Source organism: Scylla paramamosain, chromosome 4, assembly GCF_035594125.1.
Source record: "Scylla paramamosain isolate STU-SP2022 chromosome 4, ASM3559412v1, whole genome shotgun sequence".
NCBI classification, from domain to species: domain Eukaryota; kingdom Metazoa; phylum Arthropoda; class Malacostraca; order Decapoda; family Portunidae; genus Scylla; species Scylla paramamosain.
This window is the reverse complement of record NC_087154.1, coordinates 1,097,501-1,115,000: the sequence shown is the minus strand read 5'-3', so window position 1 is coordinate 1,115,000 and position 17,500 is coordinate 1,097,501. Positions and strand designations below refer to the sequence as shown.

Genomic DNA, 17,500 nt, shown 5'->3' with positions numbered 1-17,500 from the left:
TAACAATAAGAATAAGAAGAACAAGAGCAAGAACAAGAAATCACAACCATTATAAGCTCAATCAGGTGGCAGAAGTTGTCAGCATACCAAGAAGAAGACAGCTCAGTGTTCACAACTTGTGAGTGGCGCTGGTTTCTCGCATCACCCGGCGCGAGATGAAGAAAAACCGCAAACATACTGCCCTGATATTCAACCTCTGATGGATGGACACTAAAAAAAATGGACACTAAAAAGGAAACAGAAAAAAGAAAGGACCCTAACAGGAAATCCGAACGGAAAAAGACCTTAACAAGAAAACAGAAAGAAAAGAAGGGACTATACGGTAAAAATAGAAAGAAAAAGAAAACAACCTGTAAATAAATTGACTTTTCTTGTGACATGTTTTATTCATATCAAGATTTCTCAATTTTACATATTTATTTTTTACTTATCTATCTACTTTTTACTTTGAATGTTTTCGTTTCCATACGATGAAATTAAAGAGTTTGTGTTCTGTTATAATAAAACATACGTACATATTAGTTATTGTTTATAAGACGTTCTCCTCTTTTCTTTCTTTTACCAAAAACGTAAAATACTTTGTAGGTTTGATTGTATGAATTCATAACCTACGGATTTTCAAGTGCTTCAATATTTTCATCACCGACGACACTTTTTCCAAACTGTTTTGAAAATAAATGAGCGATCAACATACATGTTCACTTTCATTAAGTAAGCGAGACTGCTACATACGTTTTTTTCCGATGGCTGGCGGTGTACTTCCTGAATTACAGTTAGTTGTTACTCTTCTTGGAGGAAATATGATTATAACTTATACTTATCACTTCGGTTTTACACACGAGATTTATCGATTTCTAATAATCGGGAATATTTTTTTTTTTCTAATTGTCGTTATTGCGCCTTACGAACTGAGTCTAAGATTAAGTAGTTTTAGTTTTAATGTGTATATTTGTTTCCCGATTCTTGAAGTAGGTTTGATCCTCTGATCAGTACTGATGACTGGTGCCTGGATGGAACTTCCAGTGGTCGGAAAAATAAAAACATTCAAATATTCTGAATACATTTGTTTGGAACTGTAACAACTCTGTCAGTGTTTAGTGGTTGCTTTAGGTAAACTGTTTAGGCTTCGTCAATTTTTATGAATATCGAATGTATTTTATACAAGAATTATCATCGTATATAATTTATATAATTAAAGTAGCAAAGAAGCCTAGAATCAGAGAAAAAGGGCAGTTCTATAGAACAAGGATTTACACATAACATCAGCTAAAAAGGAAATTTAGACTTGATGGAGCAACAAAGTCATATGATGGCAGCCGCCTAGCTTTGCAAAAGCGCTGCCTCTCCCACCGCGAACCTGCGTGAATCAGAAACAAACTCAAACCTCAAACCGCAAGCCGAGCAACTGTACCACAGCCAGCCACCCATCAGGTAAAGACAGGAAGAGTAAGCACGCCCCAGTAATTGTGACAGGCGGGAAAAAAGAAGAAAAAAAAAGTGATAATATCATGCAGAAAAAAAATGCTGAGCAGATGAAATCACAATACGTACAACCTCTGGTGCAGCAACTAAATAAAAGTAAAAATATAACAGATGAGAAGAAAAAGAAATAAAATCCGAGCAAAAGGAAAAAGAACACGAGACTATAAAAGAAACGTCAGTCTAATCCGAGAGAGAGAGAGAGAGAGAGAGAGAGAGAGAGAGAGAGAGAGAGAGAGAGAGAGAGAGAGAGAGAGAGAGAGAGAATAAATAAAAGGTGAAGGAGATGGATGAGCAGCGCGGGAGGGTAGGGCGAGGGAGGAAACGAGACAAAGCACCTCACAGTTTCCAACGCAGTCGGGCGTCATGGGACGACTACGACTAAACGTTGAATTTATACATAAATGTCATCACCGTCATAGAGACTGGCACGCTTGGAACTCGGGTTAGCATCGCACTCACGCCAGAGGGTCCTAGAAAATTACTTTTACCTTAGTCAGTGCCTCTCTTTTGAGGCACTTGAGTGCAGCGAGCAAACGAACGCTTGGCCGAGAACCTGACACTCGCAAAAATCATCTCTGTGCATCCAGTGGCAAAAGTCTAAGTTCCTTATTTTTTCTAGCTTTGATCTCATATAATTTTCCTTGTCGCCAGCAGTATGGAGGCAGCACTATTAGTCACATTTTGCTACACACACTTCGGAAGACACATGCAAATTAGTAACCGAAGACGAAGTAGCTGTTCTTGAATGTCTTACTGAAACATAAAATAGAAAAATAAATAAATAAACGAGCCTGAAGCAAGCAGACAAGGACAACAAGAGCAAGCTGGAAGGCGGAGGGATAAAGGCCAATTGGACCGAGCGGGGCCGACACTGCTCCAGAATGTGTTGCTGTGCATTTACAGGCGAATGACGCCCCGGGGAGTTTGGTCGGGCTGGAGTGGAGCTGTGTCCCTCGTATTTACCTTTATTTTACGGCTTCATTCGTATATTTCCGCTAAATATCGGCCTTAGATATCAGAATTTTCGCAAACTACTGTACATCCATACATGCTGGAAACTCATAAAAGTAAACAACGTGCTAGAAACAAAACTTTATCTTCAACTGAGTCCGATCCCACTCCATTTCCACGAAGCGTTATTGGAGTCCATGAAACTCTATGGAACTGGTCACCCTCCACGCGTGACAATCTAGCTGATTGTGCGTATCCCAGCTTGCTAAATAATTACCTTTCTCTGTTAAGCCCTCTTTATGCCAGGAAACGAACATTTATTTGATAATTGCGAGGGTGTTAAATTCTCCTCACGCTGAATTGAACTCCAAACATAAGCGTTACGTTATGGAGCGGCGAGGGACGTTGCTGTGATTTTAGTATCACTCGGTCTACGAGATATTATATAGAAAAGGATTAAAATGTACACGGCAGGATTTCAAAAATCCACAAATAACCGCAACTGGTGGAAAAGTATTCGTGTGTGTGTGTGTGTGTGTGTGTGTGTGTGTGTGTGTGTGTGTGTGTGTGTGTGTGTGTGTGTGTGTGTGTGTGTGTGTGTGTGTGTGTGTGGTGTTATACTGCGTTGTGATGCGTAATATATGGAAGGGTAGAGAACATGTCTTTCACACATTTATATAAGAATAGCTCTGGCCATATCAAGGTTTCATTTGAAGAAACTGATACATGAATATACATTTTTGACAGCCTTCACTTATTTTTAAGTGTATCGATTTGCGTAACAATATCACCATGTCTCGGTCTCTCGTCTGCACGAAAAACATCCTTAACGTGTAAGCTGACACTGGTTACGGCGGTGAGGGGATCCTGGGCTTCCACACCGTCCACCTGAGCCACGATCACTTTATACCTAAAACTATTGTTCCACGATCAACCAGCCCCTCAAACTCATGACTTGCCGCCCTTTCAATCCGTTAACTTCTCACTTGTATTTCTTTCCTTAGCAAGATCTCACTCCTTGGCCCTAATCACAAGAAACCAAAGCAGAACACAAAGGAAAAACTAACAACAGCAGCACCTTTTGGTCGCTGCAAGATTCTTTGTGATAAGTAACACTATATAATCTAAAGCAAGCGATGCAGGATAATAAAACAAAAAAGCTCTTGCTCACTTGATCATCACTGTCCCTTACCGCTGCCTCTCGCCTGTACCTATCTTTTGCCTCAACCTTCATCACACCAGTAATGTGCACTATTATCTCCAGTACCCTACGCCACTTGTGCCATAACCACTCACCCTTCACTATTGCCATCTGCGACTCACCCCAACGAATTAAATCCCAATAATTTAAGCCTAAGCATGCGTAAGTGGGTTCTGTACTTACGAGTGGTGTTCAGATTATTTCTTTTGATAATGATCATAAACATAAATTCAAATGCACCAGAGATGAAGTGTGTGTGTGTGTGTGTGTGTGTGCGCTTTCTGTCTCATTACTATAAGGTCTCAATTACAGTCCCGCTCACTCCGCACTAAAACATTAATCTTCTTATCATGCCGCGGCATAACAGCTGTGCTAAGGAGAATAAAAATAATTGTTATCTAGTTCATACTTTTTTTGACACAGTTTCAGCGCCGGTACACTATTATGTCTGGAAAAGCAAAATGGAACCTTAAAAAGAAATCGGTACTTTTGTCACATCACGTACTACACAAGAAATTTACGTATGTCTAATGCATAAAATTCGAAAATGAGATGGTCATTGAAACAAAAGACTGTTTCGAGATACTCAGCACAGTTTCGTCAGGTAGCAGCGCCGCACAAGCACGTAAGTGGCGAGGAAACAAAAACCTTATATTTTGAAAGCAACTAGAATGTTGGTTCGCGTTTACCTAAATATCATTAGGCAGGTCGAGCGTGTTGCTTCCTCAGAGCCCTCAAAACACTACACAAAGGCCCGGTGACGAGGCGGTGGAAGGACGTGAATTATTTCAAGCGATGATGAGAGGAAAACACAGGCAGCAAGGAGATTATTCTTTGTTTTGACGCTGTAATTGTAACCCTTGTCGGGGGATCCTGTCGGGGAGGAACACGACAGCGGTCACAACTTTACGACTTTGACTGTCCCGCGTGAAAACAGGCCAAGATGGCCTTTGAGTGTGTCTACAAACGCGGGAAATGAGTAATTGTAGGCACTTAAGCCGGCTTTAGGTAGAGGCACCTGTTCTATAGAGTTGTCTGGCAGCCTCTCAACGCCCCGAGGCTTAGTGGGTGGGGGATGGGAGGAGGCTTCTTCACCTCCCGTCTCACACATTGTTTTCTCCGTAATTGTCTCCAGGACTTATCCTATTGCAGCATTTTCAGCGTTCCCTCACTTTTTTCTCTCTTATATTCCATTTGTTGTCAAATCTGTCTCGTTCAGGATATTACAACTGACTCCTTTCACTTTGTCACCTGCCTCAGACATGTTCCTCCCACCACTTCCCCCGCTAACGCGCCAGCAAAATTTCACGTCTACCCTACGCGCTGAAATATTCATCGCTAGCCCGGAACCGAGGTTTCAACAGTTGATATATTCATTGAACGATTATCGTCAATTTGGAACATTAAAGTAATCGATATGGCCTGAATGTACCACACGGCCGAGGCTGTTGCCGAGGAAGGAAGAGGGCGGCACTGGGAGATTTAATGGCGGGCATGACGCTGCATTTCCTCCACGAAGGATGAGCGGATGTAACTCTGGATTACGAAGTTTTATATGTAAATGTATTGTATTAAAAACATGCTTTTCTTCCTAAGAAATGCTGTATAGCACAGAAGGACAAACACCGGGACCCGTAAATCACCCCTCACAGGGCGTGATATTGCCTTAGTTGTACAGCTAATGGTAAGAACATGAATAATCCTTAATAGGTTGCCAATAGATTGATCCAGAAAGACGCGTTCGTTGGTCCGCTGTTTGTGTCACGGCGCTGTGCTGTCGATACTCAGGTGACAGCTTCCCAGGCTCACTGCTACTCCAATAGGAAAGACAGAAAAAAATAATACACTCAGTATATTTTCTTTCATGACATTCTCACTTTGCTCAAAAATATCCACAGAAGTCTGTTGTGCACTATAACATTTGTGTGGTAGATTTTCACATTCGCAAATCTCTGTCTGCACAAGAAGGTGAAAGTAAACTAAAACCAATGAAAATTAATTACTAAAAACTAGAACAGAGTTAACCTATTTTTACTCCCTCAATTTTCCATATTTTTGCGCTCTGTTAGGACGCTATTCATTACCATTTAAGTTCAATATACTTTCCAATATCTGCAATGATCAAGGACTCTGTGATTGCATTCTCTAGTATTTTCTTGTTGAGAGTATTAATCTTATCAGAGACATGCGACACTCGGACGCAGTTTGTAGGACCAAGAGACAAGGTGTTGGTAAGGGAACAAAGAATACGTAAGACTTAGCGTAAGAAAGTCAAAACGTAAATTCCTGAAGGGATGAAATTAACCACAGTTGTGAAGGTACCTGGGCAGAGGTACTCACAATGATCTTGACTAAATAACAACATGAGCAGTGACTGACACACACACACACACACACACACACACACACACACACAAAATATAAGTAAAGTATTGACAAATCAGTTCTCACAATTTGTCTGCATTTAGTTTTCCTTCTCGTTCTTTTCAGTCCTTCCCATATACTGATACCACCACTATCACTTTTCTGTTACTACTGATATTACTACTGCTACTACAACATCAGTAGTAGCATCAGCAGCACCAGAATCACGGTACATAATAAACGGAATTGCGCGTGTTGGCTGAGGTATGATGACAGTGATTAAAAGGGCTGCGAGGACTGGGAGCGGCTGGGAGGGGGCGAGTACAGTAAACAACAACACACTCATAAATATCCGCTGCTGAGGACCGAGACAAGAAATCTTTTATTGAACGCTATCGGCTGCATAATATCCTCGACAATAACAAAATGGAGCTCGCCTCAATAACAACGACACTGACTGATGGTGGAAACAACCAACCAATCACACTCTTTCTTCTCACGGAGAGGGAAAAAAAAAAGCAGCCGCTCGTAGTTACGGTGAGAATACCCGGCCAATGGCGTTGTGGTGGCTGCGGTGACGTCAATACTAATCACGAACAAGCCTGCTTTGTTTTTGTAGCAGCAACCAATGAGGAAGTGAGCAAACACGCCTCATCGATACACGTGGATGATGAATGACCGGTTCTAATATGGAGAGCCAGATCTCGGTCTAACCGACGAGAGATTTGCTACGTCACTCCAGCTAGGATGTGGAACGAAGGGTGCGGCTCTCTCCTGTTCTTAAGGAAGCATTTAGTGCCATGCATTCACAGCGCACAGAAAGGTGAATGTCTGGAGACCTCTTTTATAAATTCTGCAAAGCTAAATTTCATCCACAAAGGTAATTACCTCCATTATAGCTTACCCGCCAACATGGTTTCCCCTGTGTAACCTAGCTCAGTCTCACATGGATAACTATTTCGGGGGAAATAACAGAGATGGAATGATAATGGATGAAATTTATGGTTAAAATATGGACTCGTACTGTTAAATTCAATTCGTGGATTTTTAAAATTACAATGGCAGTAAGATGCTATTTTTTGAGGCTAAACCTTATTTTTTTTTTATTTTTTTTCATTTCTATAAGAGGAACTAAGCAGTTCCTTCTTGTGAGTTCCTCTTACCTGTCGCTCCTTAGCTGTCCCCTGACGTCTTTAATTACGATATGCTTACTAATTACGATTTATTCACACTATCCAATATCGTTAATTCTATGAAGGAAAAACATTAGTGCTAGCGACATCAGTAGAGAGAGAGAGAGAGAGAGAGAGAGAGAGAGAGAGAGAGAGAGAGAGAGAGAGAGAGAGAGAGAGAATGTCCAATCTTTACGCATGTATAAATGAACTGTCATCGTCCACCATATGTATTCTTCTATTCGGCTCCATTATATATATATATATATATATATATATATATATATATATATATATATATATATATATATATATATATATATATATATATATATATATATATATATATATATATATATATATATATATATATATATATATATATAATGCTTATCGTTCTTGTTTTCCCCAGTGAAATGTTCCTTCCTTTCCTTACTCTCATGCTGCCCGTCCACTATGTGTTCTGCTGATAGCTCCAGCTCTCTCTCTCTCTCTCTCTTTCTCTCTCTCTCTCTCTCTCTCTCTCTCTCTCTCTCTCTCTCTCTCTCCGTATGGGGTCCATTCTCTCCTCTGTCCCATCCACTACTGTTTTTTTCATTCCCTGATATTTTTACGTTTATCACTGTCCCTTATTTACAATCACTTCACTTACCTACTATTACTTCACATCCAAATTCACTCACTTATCTCTCTCATTTATTTCTTTTCTTCACAGACACACTTGCTCGCCCCACACAAATGTTTGTCGTTTGCTTCTTTCCTAGCTACTATTGCTCCCTTCTTTCTTTGCTGCTCATCTCATCTCACATTGATGGCTCTTATTACCTCCTATCCACTACCTATTTATTTCCTCATCCTTTACTCAATAAGGTGTGGGGTCAGTGGTAAAGTAATATGATAAGAGGTACAACAAAACACTTCAATAACCATGGTATAGGAGACCCACAGAGTATGTAGGGCAAGGAACAAGTAAACAAAGATCTGATGCAGCAGAAAAGAATTCTGATCTTAGAGACATAAGCTGGAGTTAATTTTCACCTTAACTTCTCTGTGACTATCCATATTTTGGTGGTAAAATGTACGGCTTATTAATGTAAGATTATGTGCCGGATGAATCATAGTCAAGTTATTGCCGTCTACCTAAGGTGATAGCAAGGCTCCCACTCAACTTATCCGTCTCATCTGGGGACGTTTTGAGTGAGTTTTTATCGGAAGACATGGTGAGTCTGTCTGATACCTCTCCTTGCTGTGTGGAAGACCAGCTGCCTGCCATCTGTCTGGGCCCACCCGCCTGCAGCTTTTCTGAACCGTTAGTAGCGTCTCTCTATGTCCGATGACAAGTCTTTGCCATTCAGTCCGTTTCTCTTATCACCTGTTTCTGTGTATTTGTATATGTTTCTTTATCCCGAGAATGTCTTTTGTACGTTTTTTCCACTTGCTTTCGATGTGTAGTGGTCAAATTTTCCTAACTTATACGTGTATGCGTATGTATGTAACGTACCAATGTACGTATGTGAGTATGCATGCATGTGTAGATGTGTATGTATCTTATGCATGCATGTATGCAGTGGCGTATCTCCCTATCTATCTCTCTATCCATTTCTATTTTTTTTTTTTTGTTTGCTTGCTCAATAATCAATCAGTTTTCTCATCTAACTTACCATCGATCTATTTATCTATTTATCTATCTGTTTATCTTGCCTCTGTCTGTTCGTTTATCTGTCTGCATATTTATCTACCTATCTATTTTATCTATCTATGTGTTAATGATTTATTTATCTGCTTGCTCATGAAAATAAGACTTTAGATAATGTAACGACTAGTGTACTATGAAGGCCTGCACCATCTCACTATATATACATATGTCCCAAAACTCTTAAGAATCTCAATATTCTAGTTCAGAATGTTTTAGAAAGCATATTGCCACAGAATAATTCTCTAGATTATCTGACATTTTGGAATACGGGTCCTTACAATATGTTTATATCTAATGAAATACATTCAATATCGTTAACACTTTTAGCTCACTGTCGCAAAATGGTTAATCGCTCAATAATTTACAAATATAATTGCTCTATTACACAAAAGTTAAAAAATAACAGTTATAGCTTCAGTATGCTGCAGATCAAAACACTGCTCCAGAATTCATAACATAACACAGAGACTGCTGTTAGTGTGATCCGGTCTCTACGCTGGACCTTTATCATTTTCACCTCCATATTAATAAAACTGGAGTGGGTATACCATCCCGTGTTGTGTGGTAAATGAGCCTTACAGCACCGCCTAATGAGAGGCTTGTTACTGTGCTTCCTGCCAACGCGGATGTGCCTGTTAATCACGGTCCGTAAGGGGCCGCCGCCACGCTGGCTGGACAACGGGTGTAATTTCCTCTTCCTTTAGTTCATTGTGGGTTACGGAGCTGCAGGGGAAGGTAGAGGTGTTCTTTGAGACTGAATTAAAAGGGGATGAAAGAAATATTCATAAAGGTAAAGAGTGTAACGTAAAGAAATGAGGCACTGTGTTTACACGAGGAAAACGAAGCACGCACCATCAGCATGCATGTCCTGAAGGGGCTGGGAAGTGCGAGACTCTCCTCGGCAGCAGGGTGAACATAGCGCGCAGGCTGTGGAGGGACCCAGAAGTATTTCACTCATCTAACACGATCATCACTCTAATGTGATGTATGAAAACAATACTATTTCTTCTGGGATACATGATTCCATTAACCTCGGAATATTAAAGTCAGCATCGTCACCAAAGTGACCCAGATTAAATGCACTGAATCCCTCGAAGAGCGTCTTTGTATGTTACCATGACAGAGTAATTCACTGAATCCTAATATGTCTTAGTTCGAACAGAGTCCATGTGCGTCACCACGAGTGAGTGAGGCGGCGCCTCTGCCAAGAAGTGGCGAAGCGGTTGATTGCGCTATCACTGATAAATGAATTGTTTTTTTCCTAAACAAACATGAACTACTAATAATGTAGTCGTTGAGGTAGCTAACCGTAGCATTATTTCTACATAAATGTCACCTCACACACTGATGGGGCGATATTTTCAAGCCATGTAGGGAATGTGCAGGCGTACATTCGAAAACCCGACATATGATATGGCTCTGTGTGAATACTGCTATCAATTTTCCGTTATTAAATCGCCAATCAAGATGCAAAATGAAGACAATATGGTAAGTAGATAACCGAATACCACACGCATATTCAAAGGATTTGATTTCTCTGAGTGTTTTTATATTCTAAATTGTAACTCATCAGATTATGATAGCGGTAATCGTAATTTATTAATTTCCTTTTCTAAATCACCACCCTCAGCATTAAGACTTTTCCACAAGCACCAATCATCCTGGCTACAAGTGGCTTTTCTTACATCCTTTATACGCTATGATCAAGGACGTCAGTGGGCCGCTGGTTCTTTAACCGATTCGTCTCAACACACTGCACTTTCTTACATCCTTTTCATCCTTGCCATCCACTGCTCCCTTAACGCAATCTCTCTAGCTCTTTAAAAGTCCTCCCCGCAACCTTGCACCTTCTGCTTCCCACCTACAAATTTATACCACCATTCATTCCTTTCTCATTAGTTCAACATATTCAAACAACTTTACTACAACCTGATCTACCTCTCCTAGCATATGCATCTCTCTCTCTCTCTCTCTCTCTCTCTCTCTCTCTCTCTCTCTCTCTCTCTCTCTCTCTCTCTCTCTCTCTCTCTCTCCTGTTGCAACTATTGATATAATTACTGCTGCTGCTGCTGCTACTACTACTACTACTACTACTACTACTACTACTACTACTACTACTACTACTACAACTACTATTACAACTGCTCCTGATGTTTTTGTTGCTGATACTGCTGCTGCTGCAGCTACTATTATTGTTCTTGCTACTGCTGCTGTTGCTCCTGCTGTTGCTACTTCTGCGTGCTACTAGTACTGCTACTATTACAACTACTATTACTACCTCTCCTAATGTTGTTGCCGCTGATACTGTTGCTGGTGGTGGTGGTGGTGCTGCTACTGTTATTATTGCTGCTCTTGCTACTGCTGCTACAGCTACTGCTACTTCTACATACTACTAATACTAATACTAATACTACTTCTACCACAACTATGTACTAATCATCGTAATTATATCCTTGATGTTATCAACACTGTCAATAAACACACACACACACACACACACACACACACACACACACACACACACACACTTGTTATAGTCATTGAGTGTCACGATAAAACTACTGTATACAGATGAAAAAAGGGGGAAGGGAAGAGGAGGGGGTAGTAAAGCTCAATAATAAAACAAAGGTTTGTGTTGTGTAAACTGAAAAGTCACCCAGGCGTGTTGGTTGTGCCACCGTTCCGTTCCTCCCTCCTGCGTACGTGTGCATGTACTACCTATTCTCTCTCTCTCTCTCTCTCTCTCTCTCTCTCTCTCTCTCTCTCTCTCTCTCTCTCTCTCTCTCATTAAATGAAAGTTTGTCTAACTTTTCTTGATTGACTTTAATATCTTTCCTCGTCTACCAATTGGTGTCTTCAGCTAACACGTTATCTCGTCTTCCCCTCACAGGCTTCAGTCTCTCGGCGGCACATCTTTATTACGCTGGAGTATACACACACACTTCTTCAGTGAAATTTGCTTCCTCTCAGGAACGCCTCCCTCACAGTTGACACAACCTCTCGCGCCTTCACTTCCCTGTCTGCCTCGTACTACGACAGGCACTCTTCCTCCCTGAAGCCGTCACGAGCCGTCTTATAGCGCCCCGAGACACCCTTCCCCTCCCCACCTGTCATTTGGACCGATCTGTCCCGTCTAGCTGGTGGCAGACGAGGGCTTGCTTTGTTGAGGCGACTGTCACTAATTTTGAGGTTTCCGCAACGCCTACATCACGCGCCTCCTATAAACCACAACTCATCCTGTGCTCATGTCATACTTGTTGCTACTACTGCTGCTATTACTACTACTACTACTACTACTACTACTACTACTGATACTTCTTTTCCCCTTCCTCCTCCTCCTCCTCCTCCTCTTTTTTCTCCTATGAGTGTTGCTGCGACTACTACTACTATTACTACTACTGTTATTACTACTACTACTCCTACTGCTGCTGCTGCTGTTGTTGTTGTTGTTGTTGTTGTTGTTGTTGTTGTTGTTGTTGTTGTTGCTGTTGCTGCTACTAGTAGTATTAGTAGTAATAGTAGTATTAGTAGTAGCACTAGTATAATAATGACAATAATGATAATAATAATAATAATAATAATAATAAAAATTCATTATTATCATTATTATTATTATTATTATTATTATTATTATTATTATTATTATTATTATTATTATTATTATCATTCATACATCAATATCGTTTTCAGAATATAACGTTATAAATACACAAACAAAACATTATATGTTTTGTGTGTGTGTGTGTGTGTGTGTGTGTGTGTGTGTGTGTGTGTGTGTGTGTGTGTGTGTGTGTGTGTGTGTGTGTGTGTGTGTGTGTGTGTGTGTGTTCGTGTGTGTGCCTTACTCCGCCCTGATCTTCACAGCAGTTTGGCGGGCACCTCGCACCACTAAAAAAAATTCAGCGTGTTTCGAGCAAAAATAAACAGATAGATAATTTTCATTACACTCTTTATGGAACACACAGTATTGCCCATCCTCAAAGAGATGAAGAAATAAGTTAAGGAATACAGTAAGATAATTGAAAATGTTACATGGAATTTGCCCTATGACCTGGAAATGGCACCTCTTACTATGAAAATAAGAGTAAAGAAATACTTTTGAATAATAACTAAAATATATAACATATATTTTACTTGCTACTACTGATCTTACTGATGTTAATAACAACATTTTGAAGCTAGTCAGCACTTCACAGCCGCTGATTGTCCATACCGTCGAAGAGTGGAAATGTAGCTACGAGCGTCTAGGTCTGATGGATGTGTGGACATGGACAAAATGCCCAGAATTACGTGTGTACTAGTAGAGTAGTACGAGCAATAACCTCCATTTGCCAGATTTTCTGACGTAAAACAATATGCAGTAAGTGAGAAGCCATGCTCCGGGAGAGGAGAGTGGACAACCAAACAACGCCATTCAAACGGAAAGATTTCTTCCAAAACTGGATATGTGCGTCCGTACAGCGATCACTTCTTGGAAAGTTTCCTACGCCTCCATACGCAATATATTTGTTATAGATTTTAATTTTCCGCAAAGCTAATTAAGAATACGTTACTATATTCAATAGCACAGGCATAGAGAAGCCAAATTTTATATACACACACACATTATATATATATATATATATATATATATATATATATATATATATATATATATATATATATATATATATATATATATATATATATATATAATATATATATCCATTACCGATAAAAAAAACTGCAGCGACCACGTTCATCTGTGAGTCTGAAGAAATGCAACACATATTCAGTTCAGCTTTCTCTCTCTCTCTCTCTCTGAATATGTGTTGCATTTCTCTCAGACTCACAGATGAACGTGGTCTCTGCAGTTTTTTATATATATATATATATATATATATATATATATATATATATATATATATATATATAGAGAGAGAGAGAGAGAGAGAGAGAGAGAGAGAGAGAGAGAGAGAGAGAGAGAGAGAGAGAGAGAGAGAGAGAGAGAGAGAGAGAGAGAGAGAGAGAGAGAGAGAGAGAGAGAGAGAGAGAGAGAGAGAGAGAGTTGAACTGAATATGTGTTGCATTTCTTCAGACTCACAGATGAACGTGCATTTTTTCAGACACAAATCAACTTAGTCGTCTTTTTTTTTTTTTTATTGGTAATGGAATTATGCGCTTAAGGTCTGTTTCGGAGGTACCCATGACGCGTGGGAAGGAGTGAGTGAGCGCATGAGTGAGCGAGTGCATTTAAGTAGTATGCAGAGCAATTTATTGTTTTGAGTGTTATGAATGGGTGCTTGTAGCAGATATCGGCGTTCATTGATCACTAATACGCCACATAAACGTAGCGCATGTTGTATCCGTGCATGAATATTCGCTGGCCAGTGACGATATGCTAACTGTTCCGGGACATACTGGCATACCGTGATACACACGCAGCTTTACGTAACTAGGCTGGTTGTGCCATTTTCTTCACAGGATCTCCATGGATTCACAAGCAACTGCAAAGGTACATCAGTACTGCTAACACAGTGGGACCACGATACCTACATGTACGAGTAAGTTTTTTTTATTTATTTGTTTATTTATATTTTTTTTTCATCGCTTACTCCTGTTAAAATTCCTTTCATTTGGCAACTTTGCCAGTGTTAACAATGCTCCTCTGACACACCCAAGCATCTTCCGTTGATCTAGTAACAATAACAATAATGACAATAATTGTAATATTAATAATAATAATAATAATAATATATATAAATAATAGATAATGAATATATAAGATAATAATAATGAATAATAATAATAATAATAATAATAATAATAATAAGCATAATAACGATAATAAATAATGATAATATTTTTTATTATTATAATTATTACTAATTATAATTAATATTACTATTATCAGTCATTATTTTATCATTATCATCAGCATCATCATCATCATCATCATCATCACTTTCTAGTATTTTGCATTTCATCATCATGATTACCAATACGTTGCTTGCTGCTGCTGCTACGACAACAACGACAATAAATGCTACTACTACTACTACTACTACTGCTACCACCAATATTACTACTACTATTTCTACTACTACTATTTCTATCACTACTACTACTACTACTACTACTACTACTACTACTACTACTACTTCTGCAATCTAAAGTATAGCAGCCAGGCTGCCGTTTATAAGCAGGAGGTCTGTGGCTCGTCGGCCAGGCGGAGACTATTTGGGTTGGCGTCCTGTCGCGGTTTTACTGAGCAGAGAACATAAGGATGCAGGTCGGGGAGTGTGATTTAGTAGTAGTTTGTAGGGTTCAGGGTCAAAACAACCTTCCCCTTTCATATGTGTGTGTGTGTGTGTGTGTGTGTATGTGTGTGTGTGTGTGTGGGCAGGTGGGTGGGTGTATGTGTTACTGCTAGAAGAGATTTGTTACAAACGTTCAGTAGCTTCTAGTAGCCTCTCTGTAGTGTGGCGAGCACCAAGCATCAGCAGAGCACCTCAAGATCTGCCTCCCTCGGTGCATCGCGGTTGTCACACGGTGCGAGGCAGCGGGAGGAAGGGAGTGGCGGGAGGGATGGGCGGGTGTCGTGGGGCGGACCTCACTGAAAGGGAAGGAGGGCGGGAGGGAGGCGGCCCGGCAGCACGGCCGCTAAACAAAGCCACCATTGTTGTGCGCGTTGAGGTCACTAGCTAACACCCTCATGTGGCCATTGTCCCACCCGCCCTACCGGAGCCACCCTCCCATGCACGCACATGCACTTACACACGCACGTGCATATTTTTGTGCAAACATTATGTTACACACACACACACACACACACACACACACACACACACATACACACACACACACAAACATGATAACATCGCTCTGATGATTCAGATTAATCTAAATTATTACTAATATCATGATGCATCTCACATTTTTGTAAAGGAAACTGACTGGTGTGATTCATGGATCGCTTCATTCCTGCACATCGTCACAAAGGGGCGAGAATCCTCAGCACAAATGCATGTCACTGACGCATTCAATGCGGAACATGACATGTCGAGGAAGTAGTCTTAATTTAACGTGTCTTTCAATCTAGGAGTTATTCATTCACAATCGCTGAGCACAGGTATTGGCTGCCTTATCTAACTTGCTACAGTTATTTCCTATAAAAATCGAGGTAACGCAGATACTAAATAATAAATCCTGGTGAGGTGGCTGTTCTAATTATAAATTCGATCGAGGCCTAACTATTGCTTTCAAATATGAAAACAGTAATGTTATCTACTTCAAACCTTATAAAAAAGAGAGGAAGATTTACCATTCTAAGTACCACATGAAGAGGAAGACCAGAACTCACTTAACTGAGAACAACGCACCTAGAAAGAGATGATAGTAGATGCACATCACAGAGACGACTAACGAAAAGAGTGGAAGCACTCTGCGTGGAATGGCGTTGAAGATGCTAAGTAGGTTAATTATTAAACGGGTTATTACTCAATGGTCAATTTGTTGGCATAATTGAGGTGACACACGCGAGATCTGGGCATTGTTCTGTCCAGGAGGACAGAACCACACCATTAAGGGAAAGGAGGTTAACAGTAATGAGGTTACCAGTGCTGGCTGACACTGCCTGAGGAGCTGGCCATTAGGATGAGGCTCGTCTAGGTGGATGAAAGGTCTCAAGCGGAACGGAATGTGTGTGTGTGTGTGTGTGTGTGTGTGTGTGTGTGTGTGTGTGTGTTATTATTTCTTACCTTACCTTCTTGTCACTTAATTACTGCTACTACTATGACTGACTCCACGCAGTTCTCATGACTATTTTTTATTGGAGTATCCTCAGACTGCTAGCGGGATTGTATTTGTTGCTTTTAGTTGCACTGATGTCTTTTGAGGGTTCGTAAGCATTCGAGTGTTTCACATGGCCGACAAATTGCTGAGAGGTGCGACATCTGAGCAGCATGTTGGCGATCACTTAGATAGATGATGATCGGAAATCTGCGCGACCCGGCGGAACTTCAACGAGGAACCCAGCCATCACTACTTCCGTGTGTGTGTATGTGTGTGTGTGTGTGTGTGTGTGTGTGTGTGTGGTTGGGAGGGTGTGTAGACAGCGGAATGTATGTCGTATGATGTATGCGTGGCTGGAGGAAGCGTGTATGAATGAGTGTGCGAACGACAGGTTATGAAAGTGGCGGAGTGTGTATGGCGGTGTGTGTGTGTGTGTGTGTGTGTGTGTGTGTGTGTGTGTGTGTGTGTGTTGTGTGTGTGTGTGTGTGTGTGTAGCAGGCATGTGCGTGTGTGTGGCAGGGTAAGTGTTATTGAGAGCCTTCACACGACCCAGGAAGTGAACACATTGATTATGTAATCCACGCACCTCACAAACGATTACACAGACTTATTATTCCCAGGAAAATACCGCCATTCAATGGATACACCGAGCGAAGGATAAATATCTCTGAGGAACACTTATGGCGATAATAACAACAACATTTACCTGCGCTAGCTATATTGACTGAAGTGCTACCTGCGAGTCACTAACACTGATTAGGGGAAGCAGTGTTAAAGGAAGGGTATGGCTGAGATTTCAGTTCCTTTTAACGGTTGCCTAACCACTATAATACTTCTACGAAAGCCAAAAGGGAACCCGAC

General features: G+C 40.6%; 1 protein-coding gene across 1 annotated transcript in view; it reads right to left on the bottom strand.

Annotated features, from left to right (window-relative positions):
• LOC135098030 (transcription factor SOX-14-like) overlaps positions 1 to 17,500 on the bottom strand; it is a 59,374-nt gene that overhangs the window by 35,516 nt on the left and 6,358 nt on the right. The window lies entirely within an intron of this gene.